We start from the raw sequence: 16023 nt of genomic DNA, 5'->3' as shown, positions 1-16023 counted from the left end.
TGACAAGTGACTACAGGTGATTTTTACAGGGGACGAGCTTTACGGCTAATGAGAAAAATATGGTGATCAACGTCTATAAGTACGTGAAAGAAAATTAGCCATCGAATGAATATCCCTACAAAACCGAAATAAATAAAAAAACAGCATCGATTTTGGGAAATGGCATAGCATCTGTGAATAATATATTAAAAGAATATAAATCAGAAGAGGTAATAAAATCACCTATCAAGTCTAAAGACAGACCTAAATTTTATCAGAAAGTAGACGATTTTGATAAATCCGTAATTAGGAAAACTTCACAGTTTCTTTTTAAATGGCCAATTACCAAAAATTCCCAAGATTCTTCAGGCAGTCAATGACGATGAAGATTTGCCAAATTTTAGCGAAACAACTCTCAGGCGGCTAATAAAGCATTTAAACTTTAAATATATAAAACGACAGCGAAATAACGCACTTATTGATAGAGATGACATAACAATATGGCGGCGAAAATATTTGAAATCTATTAAAGACTATAGACAACAAAATCGCCAGATATTTTACATGGATGAGACATGGGTGAATGCAGGTTAGTGTGTTTTTTTTTATTGCAGTGATACGGCAGACTACCGTTCTTAAGGAATATCACAAGTGTGTATTAATAATAATATACTTCAACTCTTTTACTGCGCAAGACGCTAATTAACAAATGTTTAATTGTTTTTACAGGACATACCGTAAATAAAACTTGGGTAGACAAACAAGTTAAAAGTAAGAAGCAGGCTTTCCTAGAAGGACTTAGCATTGGTGCACGTAACCCAACGTCAAAAGGTAAACGATTAATAATTACCCATATCGGCAATGAGAACGGTTATGTAGAGGGCGGTGAAAATATATTTGAATGCATGAATCAATGGATGCAACAAATTTTGAACAATGGTTTGAAAACGTTCTCCCAAAACTTGGAGAAAATACAGTAGTGGTAATGGACAATGCACCATACCACTCAAGTCGTCTTGAAAGTATTCCTACTACTGCCTGGAAAAAAAATGATATACAAAATTGGCTTGTAAGTAAGAATATTTCTTACGACGACAATGAAATTAAGACTGAATTCCTGCTAACAGTAAAAAATGTTAAAGACAATTTCAAAACATATGTAGTGGACGAGCTCGCAAAAAAACATAAGGTGGAAGTATTGAGACTGCCGCCATATCATTGTGAGCTTAATCCAATTGAGCTAATTTGGGCCAACGTAAAAGGATATGTTGCTCGCAAAAATACATATTTTAAATTTGTCGAGGTAAAACAATACAAGAGGGACTGCAGCAGATTACTTCGGAAAATTGGAAGCGTTGTATGGAGCATGTTATCAAGGAAGAAGATAATTTTTATTCCAAAATCGATGAGATGATTGATAAAACTGTAGACAGCTTCGTGATACATGTCACTGATTCTGACACAGAAATGGAAACATCTGAATCTGACGAATAATTTTTCTTAAATAATATATGTTAATTAATATTTGTTACTTAATAATTTATTAAATATTAAACAAATTCATTTTTTTTGTTGGTCCAAATGTTGTGAACTCCTGAAAACTTGTTTACAAAATTTATAGCTTCTCATGACGGTTACTTTAGAGAAGTTTTCAGTTCAAAAAAATATCAGTTCGTTCCAGTGGTCTAGGAAGAATTCAGTGACATACGCTAAAAAGAATACCTCGTTCTTCCTTTAGAATTCTTTTTGATGCCATTTATAATATACTAGACACTACTCCCGCTTCGGAAACAAATGTCGCTCTGAGAGAGAAGAAGCGGCGCAAGAAACTCTCACAGCATTTTTTTGCGTTCTTGTTAATCAAATATACAATATTATATTGTCATTTATGATAATTATTTATGATAATCTAGTCCCAGGCTGTTGGATCACTTAGATATTCAGCTGTGGAGAAGTAGGATTTACGTCAGAGCCATTTTTTATTTAAAAAAATTATTATAAAAGTTACAAAGACATTTACCCTTAAAGCTATTAATATGTATCTTATGAAGCCTACTAGAATTAGTTTTTTTTATGGAATAGGAGGACAAACGAGCGTACGGGTCACCTGTTGTTAAGTAATCACCGCCGCCCACAATCTCTTGCAACACCAGAGGAATCACAGGAGCGTTGCCCGCCTTAAAGGAAGGTGTATGAATCCCTTATTTCTAGCGTTATAATTTATTTTTTTTTATATGAGAGGGAGCAAACGTGCAAGAGGGTCACGTGATGGGGAGAGGTGAGGCGAACCGCCCATGGACATCCGCAACAACAGGTGTGTCAAGAAATGCGTTGCCGGCCTTTAAGGTGGGAGTATGCTTTTTTCTTGTCCCGAAGTCGTATCTGTTCGGGAAGACCGCCGCCGGTAGTTGATTCCACAAAGTGGCTGTGCGAGGCAAGAAATTTCTAACAAAACGCGCGGTTGTGGAATGCCGTGAATGGTTGTGATGCGGATGGTACTTTGCACGTGTCCACGGTGGTGGAATTCAGCCGCTGGAATCAACCCGAACAGCTCCTCTGAGCACTTCCCGTGATAAATGCGGTAGAAGATGCAGAGAGAACCCACATCTCGAGTACTATTGTCTAATAAAGTTCTTATTTAGTTCAATTGTTGGCAGGTCGCGTTGCTAGACGAAATAATAGTTTCATAGTGGCCTAACATCCGCTCTTGATAAGCATATCATACACGTTTTAAAACCAATAATAATGGCCCATTATCATATCATTATTAGAATTTAATGACCTTTGCTGTTATGTAAAGCCCGGTTTCGTTTTAATTATTGACTAGCTATGTCACGCGTTTTCACCTGCTTTTAATTATCAGCGGGAGACTCCTTTGCACAGGATGCCGGCTAGATTATGGGTAACACAACGGCGCCTATTTCTGTCGTGAAGCAGTTATGTGTAAGCATTACTGTGTTTCGGTCTGAAGGGCGCCGTAGCTAGTGAAATTACTGGCCAAATGAGACTTAACATCTCAATGTGACGAGCGCAGTTGTAGTGGCGCTCAGATTTTTTTTGGTTTTTCAATAATCTTGACGGCGCTGCATTGTAATGAGCAGGGCGTATTAATTACCATCAGCTGAACGTTCTGCTCGTCTCGTCTCTTATATTCATTAAAAATAAATTAAAAACCGGTCAAGGGCGAGTCAGGTCTTACAATAAAGGTTCTATAGGTACCATCTTATAAGATACTAGCTGTTACCCGCGACTTCATCCGCATCTAAGTACCAGTGTAACCATATTAGTTGGTATTCTAATGCTGCCACATCCAACTTATCAAACATTTGAATAGTTATGACGATGTAACAGTTGCTATGAGAAGAAGTGGCAAGCAACACATTACTGCTCTTTGAAATCAACATTAACTACATCATCGTTTTACGAATTACTTTATTTACAGTATAATATGTTAGGTGAACGGAATTAACTGACATAGCAAAAACCATAGCCTCTAGGAAGTGGAAGTGGGCGGGCCACGTTTGTCGTAGGTCAGATGGAAGATGGGGCAAAATGTTGTTGGAGTAGAGACCAAGAAAGGGGTTCAGGAATGTTGGGAGACAGCCAGCAAGATGGACGGAGGATTTGGTGCGAGCGGCTGGAAAGGACTGGATGCGGAAAACTCATTACCGCACAAAATGGAGTATTGCTGTCATCTCTGGTCTGGCGCACCCCAGTATCAGCTCGATCCATTTGACCGCGTGCAACGCAGAGCAGCTCGAATTGTCGGGGACCCAGTGCTCTGTGATCGGCTGGATCACTTGGCGTTGCGTAGAGATGTCGCTTCATTGTGTGTCTTCGACCGCATTTATCACATGGGTACCTTCAAAAAAAGCGCGTACACCTTCCTTAAAGGCCGGCAACGCTCTTGTGATTTCTCTGGTGTTGCAAGAGAATGTGGGCGGCGGTGATCACTTAGCACCAGGTGACCCGTACGCTCGTTTGTCCACCTATTCCATACAAAAAAAAAAGGGATCGACTCCTAAAAAATGCTGTTCGAAACTCCATTTCACGTTCTTGTGAGCACTGAAATATCGTGACGACCGTTGGTTAGCTTCGAACGACAGGTATCCTAAGACCCACTTATCGGCAAACGGGTTAATACTTAAGGCGACACCAATGCCAGCGACCTTGAGCGATATAAGTACACGGCTGTCTGCCCGCCATTTATACAACAAAGCCAATATTTTCGAAATTCATGCGTGGAAAACGTAACATTTTCACAGTTTATATGCCTACAATCCTCTTTATTCATGACTAATCTGAATAAATTTACCTACACAAAAAAGTACAAGCTATAAGAATAACTTTTCTGAGAGTAGTTCTAAACAAATGCGTCATGCCATGCGAAAAAACTTGTTTAACTGCAAAGAAAAGTAGTAGGTAGTGGTAGTTCAAAAAGGCTCTCGAGTGTTAACAATAACCAACAGCAAGCATTAGCAACCTACAAATAAGACTTAAGGGTATTTATAACAGGATTAAGTAGTGTTCATAGCTCCAATTCCTATATTTTAAGCATCAAATTTGTCTAAAAACACCTTATTTGCGTGTTTAATGCTTACCCTTCGCCTTAATAATAATATATAATCAACCTTCACGAAAACTCCTAAAGAAGTCGATACTATAATTATATCATCCAAGTAAACAAAAATATTCATAAATAATGTTAATAAAATGAAAAAGTACTGGGCCAAATTATGTCAAATATTTGTGGGACCAAAACATCAAACTAAAGAAGAATCGTGTAAATCGGGTTATAAATCTCAGCGTCCTCTTTTTTGAAGTCGGTCAAAAATGGTTCCGGTGGAGTACTTAACATGTACGAGTACGTTATCGTAAAGCAAAGTGAAGAAGAATAATGCTTTCGATCTCGAATCTCAGTAGAACCATTGAAGCTGCCTTTCCTTTAAGGCGAAGAGTAAGCAGAAAACAAGCAAACATGGTTTGTGGTGAAAGTATAGCATTTCGAGCTATGAACACTACTTAATCCTGTTACACATATCCTTAAGTCTTATTTGTAGGTTGCTAATGCTTGCTGTTGGTTATAGTTAACACTGCCGAGCCTTTTTGAACTACCACTTTTCTTTGAAGTTAAACAAGTTTTTTGGCATGGCGTGACGCATTTTTTGGTACATCTCTCAGAAAAGTTATTCTTATAGCTTGTACTTTTTTGTTCAGATTCAGTTCAGATCTCATTTATTCAGATTAGTAGTGAATAACGAGGATTGTAAGCATATAAACTGTTTTCCTCCCAAGAATTTTGAAAATATTGGCTTTGTTACATAGATCGCGGGCTGGCAGCCGTGAACTCATATCGCTCAAGGTCGCTGGCATTTAGTGTCGCCTTAAGTCCTAATTTTTCTATGATATCAGGATATCAGATTACGATGACTTACGATAAGTTTATGTAAAGATGTAATAGATACTGCTATCAGTAGTACAAGACAATATTTACACAATAATGCGTAGCGGCTGGTGGCGTGATTCACGCGAGATAGCAGTGATTGATCTGCCATGTCTGCCGCTCTGTCTAGCACATAGACTGATTACGCGTGATCAATTTTGATTTGTGCGTTACTTTTTTTTATGAAAAAAAGGAAAATTAGGGACGAGACGAGCAGGACGTAAAGCTGATAGTTATTGATACGCCTTGCCCATTACAATGCCGCTCGGGATTCTTGAAAACCCAAAAAGTCACCTTGAGACATAAGGTGTTACGTCTCATTTGCCCAGTAATTTCAGTAATTACGGCGCCCTTCAGACCGAAACACAGTTTAAACATTACTGCTTCACGGCAGAAATAGTCGCCGCCACAAACTAGCCGGCATCCTGTGCAAAGGATCCTCCCACTGGTGGTGTGCACAACTAGTGGTTTAATATTAAAAAATAATAAGGATGACTTGTCAATAATAATCAGGTAACAATACAATTTTTTGTCTTGCTGTATCCGTAGCAATATTGTGTCAATATTATGTAATATTTCGAGAATGTGTTACATATAAAATGCTTCAATGTCTTATATTTTTAGGGAAGCCAATTTAATATCTAAGCTAACTTACGTTGTGCTGTACATAATAAATAAAACCTTTTTTTTATGAATTTGTCGATAAAATTTCATAATCAATAATTATTTCGTAAAATATGCTCCCTATTGTTATACTAAAATTGTCAAACAGTGCGTCAATAAATTCTCTCAAAGAAAACATGTCCATACAAAACAAATATTGGAAATAAAAATAATCATGGGTCCCAAATTGAAATAAAAACTACCCTATCTTTAAAGCTAGACTAAACTGCACTCCATGAAGTAATCCCCATTTACATCCGTTCATTAGTTTAGGAGTCCATCGCGGACAAACAACGTGTCACGTAATTTATATATATTAAGAAGATATAATGAAAAGCTAGGTATTTCCCTTGTAAGTTCAAGAAGACCACGCGATGGCTGAACCTACATAGGTTTAATAGAAGCCATATTTGATAGCACTTCCATTTTTAGTTAACACCAGCCCATTAGTGTAGGTCCAAGGTTGCTTTATAAAATACAGACATAACTAAACAGACGTATAGATTGAATTAAGTATAAATATATTAAGTTCACCTTCATGGTGCTCCATGGTCATGACCCTCATGGTTTTTATGCTACTTGACAGTTAGCGAGAGCAAGGTCTACATGGCACGTCATTTTAGGAGGGTATTAATCTAAATCTAATAAATCTTCTTAGGGCGCACTTTATTTTGTTGGTATTGAATAAAACTGAGCTGACCGACCAGAAGTTTCGGCAAAAGAGATTAGATTTCTCCCAAGACTGGAACGTGAAGCCATTGAAATTAAAAAAACACCTTAATTTCAAGTTTAGGTGAAAAAGATACCTAAACTGAACTGCATCGGAATTGAATCGCTAATTATCTGCTAGCTGTCGTTATCTTTTTTAATTAAATCATTTTATTATGCAGATAAATGATTAAATGAAACGAAGGCACTATTTTTATAGTACCTTTTCAACTGCTTTCTAAAAAAGGAGGAGGTTTTAATTTTATTGTTCTTTTTTGTATGTTTAGTGTAAGTTTGATATAACTTATGAAATGGTCTCATTAAAAAAAAATGGAGTCTAGTGTTTCTTATTTTTAATCGATTTCAAAACGGAGGAGGTTCTCAATTCGATCGGTATTTTTTTCACCGATTACTCTGAGATTTATGATCCCATTTACGTAATTCGTCTTTAGTTCGATGCGGAATAGATGCCATTTGGTCTCGTAAATATTTTACATAGTTTGGCCCAGTAGTTTTATTTTATGAATATTTATTATGATTTTTTTTGTCTACGTGGTGATATATTTGTTATTTGTGTACGGCTTTTTTAGGAGTTTTTATTCAGGTTGATTTTAATATATTATTATTATTAACTGACACTAAAAAATAAAAATAAAAAAGATCTATACGCTTAAAAAACCGACTTCAAAAACTGAAAAGCCTCAAATATCTAATAATTTAATTTAATATACCTCTTCTGCAATTCTTTAATATTAATAAAATACTATTATTAGTATCTGCTACATATTTCTAGCTTTGAAGTCAGTGCCAAACTAAATGTAATAGTAGGTACCTACACTCGCCACACGTGACTTTGAGCGGGATAGCTTCAGTTTTTGATGTCAGTTTTATTTAAACGTAGTTTTTTTCTTTTTCAACAATAAAATAAGCATTTTTATACAGAAGACGAGTTGAAATAGCAAGATGGCGGATCTTAAAGGCATAAAAGGCATAAAAGGCATTTATGTTCTCAAAATTGATTCCTTTAGAATTCTTTTTGATGTCATTTCTTATACTACTAGATACTACTACCGCTTCGGAAACAAATGGCGCTCTGAGAGAGAAGAAGCGGCGCAAGAAACTCTCCCAGCATTCTTTTTTTTTGCGCTCTTTTCAATAAAAATATACAATATTGTACAGTTGCTATAAAATAATCACAATCTAGTCCCAGGCTGTCCGATCATTTAGATATTCAACAGTGGAGTAATAGGATTTACGACAGAGCCATTTTTTTATAAAACATTTAAATTTATTTATAGACAATGCCTGAACAGTGGCTGGGACTTTATTGTAGAAGTGTATACATTTACCCTTAAAGCTATTATGTATCTTATGAAGCCTACTAGAATTAGTTACAAGCAATCCCTTATTTCTAGTGTTATAATAATGAAAATCACTATTAAGAGCAAAAAGGGGACGATTTTTGTGAACATATATTAAATTTTCATAAATGTACTGACAATAAACAGTCATAATATTTATTTCTTTAAATTTTTCTTTGAGAGACTGTCTATAACCAAGCTGATATATAGCACGAACAGCTCTCTTTTGCAGAGCAAACACTATATCAATGTCAGCAGCATGACCCCATAGTAATATACCGTACGTCATGATGCTGTGAAAATAACTAAAGTACACTAATCTAGCGGTCGCAACATTCGTGTACTCTCTAATCTTTCTAACTGCATATGCCGCAGAGCTGAGTCTATCTGCTAGATGGGTAATATGTGGACCCCACTGAAGCTTTTTATCTAACGTGATACCCAGGAAGACCGTAGTGTCCACAAGTTCCAATCTCTGGTCATTTATAAGTACGTTGGTTTGTACCTCCGCTGTGTTTGGTGTAATGAACCGTAAACACTTTGTTTTTTTTTTTTTTTAGTGACGTAATAGTCCGCAATCGCTCCGGAAATGAATAATTGTATGTAACCCGATAACGATACAGCTTATCATGAGTTCAATTAACGTAAACCATAAGACGATAACTGGTTATCAAATTTATTGAACTTCATTGAATTTTGAAATTGAAAAAGACAAAAAAAACATTCACATATAGGAGCGGATGCGACCTTCTGTTAAGTGAGGAACACTTATATGTGTGTGTAAATGTGCACACTCTCCGTACACTAGTGTTATCACGCCATAGTGATTCTTGTTTGACATTGTTAAAAAGAACGTTTATAATGATTAAATCTTTTAATTTATTTATTTGTAATATCTTAAAGTGGATAAATATGCCCTGGAGGTCTGTTACCAAAAACGAAAGCCGAAGTTTCGGTCCAAAACGAAATAACGACGAACTTCGAATTAAATCCTATTACCAAAGTAGTTCGGATCCGATTAGTGCGGACGGATTTCGTTTCGGAACCTATACACAACCATACAAAGTGAAGGTACAAGGGTACAAGGTAAACGAAACACGAAATGTCTAATCGCCACCTTCGTATCGAAACACTTTCGTCATAGCAAAATGTACGATTCGTCAACCGATACTTCGTATTTCGATTTTGGCAATAAGGCTCCAGGCATGGTTATGGCCATGCCTGTAGCGGATACTTATTCTCATCCAAGCATCATGCTCCTTACATTTGCTTTAATGATCTTAAGGCCTATCGCAGATGACACACTTTTTGTGCTATCGAGTCTGCGGCACACAAAGTCTGCATTGCGCGCAAAATGTCTTTGGCAGATATTACACAGACTCAACGCATACGAGTCACGACTTACACTTTCGGTCATTTTCTTGGCAGAACTGTAGGGATACACGCAATGGAAGTACAGAGATTGCGTTGTATTATTTCGTACTTGATATATTGACAAAAAAAGAAGAATTAGAGTATTTTGGGTTCATCCTATTCTTTAAGAAAGATTATTAAAGGGACTGTTTCATTTTAAACATTCAATTCTAAAACTATATCCAAATAAGTTTGCACGCTTCATCTCACAATTTTCTTTATAAATTTCTGTCATGATAATCTGCCAAAGACGTATCATACAGTGCTGGTCTGTTTCCTATTTCATGAATCATCATGATACATCGAGACCTAGATCAGAGACAGCATTACTCCACATCTCGCCGGGCCTCCGCTTTGTAGAGCGCTAGAATGTGGCCCAGCTTGAAGTATTGCCGTGCTCTATTTATCATTTTTGTTTTTATTTCGATTTTGCTTTAGCGTGACGTCAGTATGCAGACGGTAATTTGTAAAGTAAGGTGCTGTAGTATATATAGCGAACAGAGTTCGCCTGGCAAAGATTTGTCCTTGCCACAAGCACACAGCCGATCCGAGGTTCGAGTCTCCTTACGAGACGCCCCGCGACTGTTGTTGCGTAGTCTTTGCGGCCTCCACGGCCCACGTCCTATGTCGCTGTAAAAGCCTTCAGGGCTGACAGCATTAAGGAGGTTTTTAGTTGGTACTGGGTGTCAGCTTAGGCGGACATCCAAGTCCAACATATGGGCCCTGTTTCGGGGCCTTCAATACGTTAATGTATTTTCCTCCTCTCCAAAAAAAATGGCTTAAGAAGTCTGAGTGTATAGTTGGACCTGGCATGAGGCTCCCTATACCATCGCAAGGGTTTAGAATATAAATAGCCTAAAGGCGATCGCTCCATTCCTAATCTGTGGTATCAAGAGTCATTTATGATACAGTAAACATTAACCACATAAACGTCTCACATCGGGGACAGAACCGAAAAAATAGTCATTCCACTAAAAAGTATTCCTTTGCGATACTTACGAAATACACTGTATCAACAACCATAAAACAATAACTTCGTAATTCAGTCGAGCGTCACGAACGCTTGATAATAATATTTTTATTGCATGTCGGTTCAACTTTATCACAGGGAAACATTGTTGAGGATTTAAAACGTGGCACGTGGACTTGCGCCGGATTAAATTTGTAACAATTAGGGCCAAACTAGACACCATACAGACACCAGAGTCAAGACGCGTCGGAGCTGGTCGCACCACCATATTGGTTGCGCAGCCAAGCAGAAACCAGGCGAGTTACTCCCTATAGAGCTGTACCTAGGTAAAACTGAAAATGTTTAGAAAATGAAAAACAGCTTAATGTAGAAAGTTGCCAATATATATTGTTTTTCGAAGTAATCTCCGTTCCTCTCTACACATCGTCGCATTCGATGGAACCACTGAAAAAAGCAGTGGGCCCATTCTTCCTTAGGGGTCTCTTCTATGGCATTTTCGTACGCTTTCACCGCATCTTCAGGGCTCGTAAAGCGAATACCTCGAATTTTATCTTTAGTTCTTCGGAATAAATAAGTCGCAGGGCGCCAGGTCAGGACTGTATGGTGCATGACTCATTATCTCGACACCTACCATAGTCAAATATTCAACAGTCCATTTTGCGGGGTGCGCTGAAGCATTGTCGTGGTGAAGGAGCTTCGAGGGCGCTGCAGTCGATTTTTTCCAAGACAACAGGCAAACAGCTATTGACATACCATTCTGCAGTAACTGTCCTTCCACCTTCTAGCACAACAGTCGCGAAATGACCGTTCCGACCAAAGAATGAGGCAATCATCTTTTTTCCTCGACTTCTTCCTTTCTTTACCTTAGTTGGCCGATCCTCAAAAGTATTGTATGTATTATCACGCCTTATCCCATAAGCCACAAACAAAAAAACAACCGACTTCAAAAACACTCTTCCAAAACAATAGATATAATATGCACTAAAAATTATAAAAATAATTGCGTATTTTTATACTATCTAATCAATTAATCTAATTCTAGTTTCGATTATTACACTGGCATTAAGCCTTTTATGCCTTTAAGCCTTACATATTTGTTGCCTGTTAATTTTATTTTTACTTTATTTTGGTTGGTTACATACTTATAGCCCAAGTAAGCTTATTGGAAAAAAAACGGAACAAAATGTTACATACAACTTTTTTTCCTGATAATTTTATGTTGACCATATTTTGTAATTGATAAATAGTTTTCTCGACCTTTGTAATTTAAAATAGGCAAATAATAAGTAAGAACCAAAATTAATAAACTTAACTGTCTCGAATTTCTATAATATTTTGTTTAATACACTCTTTCTTTTGCGTTCCTCTAAATTTGTCCATAACTGTATAAACGGCAACAGAACTCTCACGGTCGAGCACTGTTGGTTCTACAGCAGTGTTTCCCAAAGTGGGGCCCGGGGGGATATTTGATAGTTAATGGGGGCAATTTAAAAATGGACTCGACAAGACTTTAACCCTTTCGCTTGGGTTATCTAAATGCAATGCTAGATATCGACAAATTTAACAAAAAAGGTAAATTCCAAGAATGTGCAAGAAAACTTTTAGTACCGTTTCCATCATCATATTTAGCTGAATGTGGATTTAGTGCTGTAAATGATTTAATGATAAAAAAATTAGAATCAACTTGATATAACACAACGTGGAGACTTGATATTAAAGCTAAGTAAATTGGAACCTAATACAAAATGTCTGTGCATCCAGTATCAAGCGCAAGGGTCGCAATAAATGAATATATAAAAATCAATATTAAAATTATTTTCAATTCAGTTTTTCAATTTTGAAAATTTTGAAATTTTACTTACGATGTTTTGATAACAATTTTATAGTGATAGCTTCCTAAGCCTTATCATTTATATTTCTTAAGGCAATAAAACAATTTTTAAATGTTTAAGATAATGTATGGGGGGCATAAAAATTTTAGAAATTTAATATTTCTAATATTTTCGCCCCTGGTGGGGCATGGCCTAAAAAGGTTGGGAATCACTATTCTACAGTTACTACTTTAAGCCCGATCATAACTCCTGTAGAAGTAGTATTTTTATGATAGTAATTGTTTAGCTGATGGTAATTGATACATCATGCCCATTACAATGCAGTGCCGCTCAGGATTCTTGAAAAAATCCAAAAATTCTGAGCGGCACTACAGCTGCGCTCGTCACCCTGAGGTACAAGATGTTAACTCTCATTTGCCCAGTAATTTCACTAGCTACGGCGCCCTTCAAAACGAAACACGGTAATGCTTACACATTACTGCTTCATGGCAGAAATAGGCGCCGTTGTGGTACCCATAATCTAGCCGGCATCCTGTGCAAATGAGCCTCCCACTCCCACTGTATGAGGGGCATAAAAATTTTAGAAATATTAAGATGGGGCATGGCATGAAAGTTTTGGAAACACTGTTCTACAGTTACTACTTTAAGCCCGATCAAAACACCTGTAGAATTAGTATAGCCATCTACGTAACATTGAATTATAGGCGTGACGGTTGCCCAATTATCAAACAAAACGAAATAAAGACAGTCGTGACGGGTAACTTAACATGAAAACAATAACAAGTACGTAACGAACCGTGTCAGTCATGAAATATCCTCCAACTATTGACCCTGGCAGACGTTGTCCTAACAAATAACAGTTCATTATGATTTTTAACCGACTTTAAAAAAAGAAAGTTCACAATACCCACTGTATTTTGTTCTAAGATTCCAAAAATAACAATAATTGTAACTACTTTATTATTTGCAATAATTTGATTGAATTTTAAGTAGTCTAATATTTTTCAATTATTTTACTTAGAAGACTACTATCTAAAAATAAGTTTATTAATGTTGTAGAAGAATACGTAATTATTTTATTACTCTTTAGGTGCATATTGTTCTTACCAGTGGGAGGCTCTTTTGCACAGGATGCCGGCTAGATGATGTGTACCACAACGGCGCCTATTTCTGCCGTGAAGCAGTAATGTGTAAACATTACTGTGTTTTGGTCTGAAGGGCGCCGTAGCTAGTGAAATTACTGGGCAAATGAGACCTAACATCTTATATCTCAGCTGTCGAGCGCAATTAAAGTGCCGCTCAGAATTGGTGGGTCTTACAAGAGTCCTGAGCGCACGGCATTGTAATGGGTAGGGCGCATCAATTACCATCAGCTGAAAGTTCTGCTCGTCTCGTCCCTTATCTTTCATTTTAGTTCTTTTTATTTCTTTTACATTGCACTAAGCATATTATAGTGTATTGGAATTGTTGTTATGAAGTCGGTTCACGATCAAGTGACCTCCTAACGGCTTGATTCTTTGGCGTCACGTAGAGGCATATATCACGGGGAGTGCTCAGTGTAAAAATATTTAATAGATAACCAAAAGAAATAAGAGAAGAGACAGTGTTAAATAAATTATTAACACTTAACAAAATATTGTTTTTAATTAATAAACGAAGTGGTAACTCGCACCAATACTATTATATATTTTGTGATTATTTTTACAACATTATCTCTTAGCATTGTGTATTGTAGGGTCTTCTAGTAGGCTTTACGTTTGTCAAATCAAATAAAGCAGTAATTATTGATTGTGTTAGGTTTATAATATTGTGAAGCGAAACAACAAAAATATTTGCATGTCTGTCAGGTCGAAACATGTGCCTGCTCTTAAATTTGTAGCAACTTTACTTGTGAATGTTTCTGGCATATAAAGAACTTTGACAGAGCAGGTACCTAAGTATACCAGCAGCTTAATTCCACCACCGGATATTAACGTCAAAATGCAAAATTCCACCCACATCACGTTGACAGCTGGCTTTGTACAACTACGCGTTTTGCGAGAAATTTCTTGCCTCACACAGCCACTGATTGTGGAATCAATCACCGTCTGCAGCGTAAAACTGAAACGGCTTAGGGACCTTCGAGATTAGAACATACTCCCTGTCCCAACTTAAGGGCAGGCAACGCATCTTTGATCCCTGGTGTTGCAGGTGACCATGGGCGGTTGACTTACCATTTTCCATAACGTGAACCTAGTGCTCGTTTGCCCTTTCTTATATAAAAAAGTCATAATTTCAGCCGGAACACGTCCACTGCTGAACAGAGGCTTCCCCCAAAGATCGCCATGACGATCGGTCCTGCGCTGCCCTAATCCAACCTACCCCAGCGATCTTGACCAGATCGTCGGTACATCTTGTGGGGGGCCTAAAATTCAATTATTTTTAACAATTAGAGAGAAAATTTGTTTTTATTTTAAAACGCTTTACATTGAAATTTATTTAATTCTCGTCTATTAAGTATAGTTCAATATGAGTTATAAGAGGCTTGGTAGCTGAAGTATGATACAAATGGTCTAGAAAATTTATTCAAACAAATAGTTTTCTCTAGTGTTAATTCCACCAATATTTCGCCTCTACACGGCATCCTCAAGAGATGTTGACTCGCCAAACTCTGGGACGCGACTGACCCAGTCTCTGGCACGAGAATTAACACTAGAGAAAGCTCAAAACATTTGGATACAAATGGTCTAGTTGACCAGCCAACGTCGGGTCTAATTTGCGTGACAGTGAGCGCACGGACCGTAAAAATTCACTGTGATAATTTTTCCAAAAAGGATTCCAGTTTTTAAGTTTTAAGTGCAGAACCCTAAAAGAACGATTCAAAGGTTAGAGGTATTATTAGAGAAGAGTACAATGTATGTTATCTTAATGTATTTCGTAATTAGTTAAATGGTTTTAGTTTATCTATTGTAATAATACTGGCTGGCCTTGGCTTAACTAATGTCGCGTAATCAAACACTAAAATGATACGGGCTGGTGTCTACTTAAGTAAACTCCAAAGGTCAAAGTCATTAAGTCATAGAAAATGCGAGAGAAATGAGCTTTTAGCTGCCAACCGTTCGAGTGACGTATTGTTCATAAAATCTTGTATAGTTTGTTGGCTGGTTGGCTTGGTTGGCTCAGTTGGAAGAGCGCTCGCAAACGCGCGATCTCGCGGGTTCGAGTCCGGCATCATTCAGAAAATTTTGTTTTCATATGTTATTTGTGAAATTAATCCCAGAAGTTAGGGTACTTTTAAAACATAACAAATTGTTTTAACTGAAACACGTTTTTTTTAAATTAATATACAGAAGCCGACTCGCACCTGACCTATTTCATAACGATATCGTTAGATTGATAAGAAATTCACAAAAAAACACTATACAGTTTATCTTAATCAATTTCGACATCAGAATTCAACGATAGAGAGAACTTAGCAAAAACTGTTATAATTTTTTTTAATAAAAATAAGGGACGAGACGAACAAGACGTTCAACTGATGGTAATTAATACGCCCTGCCCATTACAATGTAGTGCCTCTCAGGATTCTTGAAAATCCCTAAAAATCCTGAGCTGCACTACAATTGCGCTCGTCTCCTGGAGACATAATATTATGTTAAGTCTCATTTGCCTAGT

General features: G+C 37.1%; 2 protein-coding genes across 6 annotated transcripts in view; both read right to left on the bottom strand.

The window, feature by feature from the left end:
• The window catches only part of LOC126976168 (probable ATP-dependent RNA helicase DHX35), an 80992-nt gene that overhangs the window by 48382 nt on the left and 16587 nt on the right, over positions 1-16023 (bottom strand). The gene's annotated exons all lie outside the window — the stretch shown is intronic.
• The window catches only part of LOC126976185 (ceramide phosphoethanolamine synthase), a 389843-nt gene that overhangs the window by 365257 nt on the left and 8563 nt on the right, over positions 1-16023 (bottom strand). The gene's annotated exons all lie outside the window — the stretch shown is intronic.

Source organism: Leptidea sinapis, chromosome 39 (genome assembly GCF_905404315.1).
Source record: "Leptidea sinapis chromosome 39, ilLepSina1.1, whole genome shotgun sequence".
Classification (NCBI taxonomy): domain Eukaryota; kingdom Metazoa; phylum Arthropoda; class Insecta; order Lepidoptera; family Pieridae; genus Leptidea; species Leptidea sinapis.
Note: the sequence above shows the minus strand (reverse complement) of the source record. Positions and strands in the feature narration are given on the sequence as shown.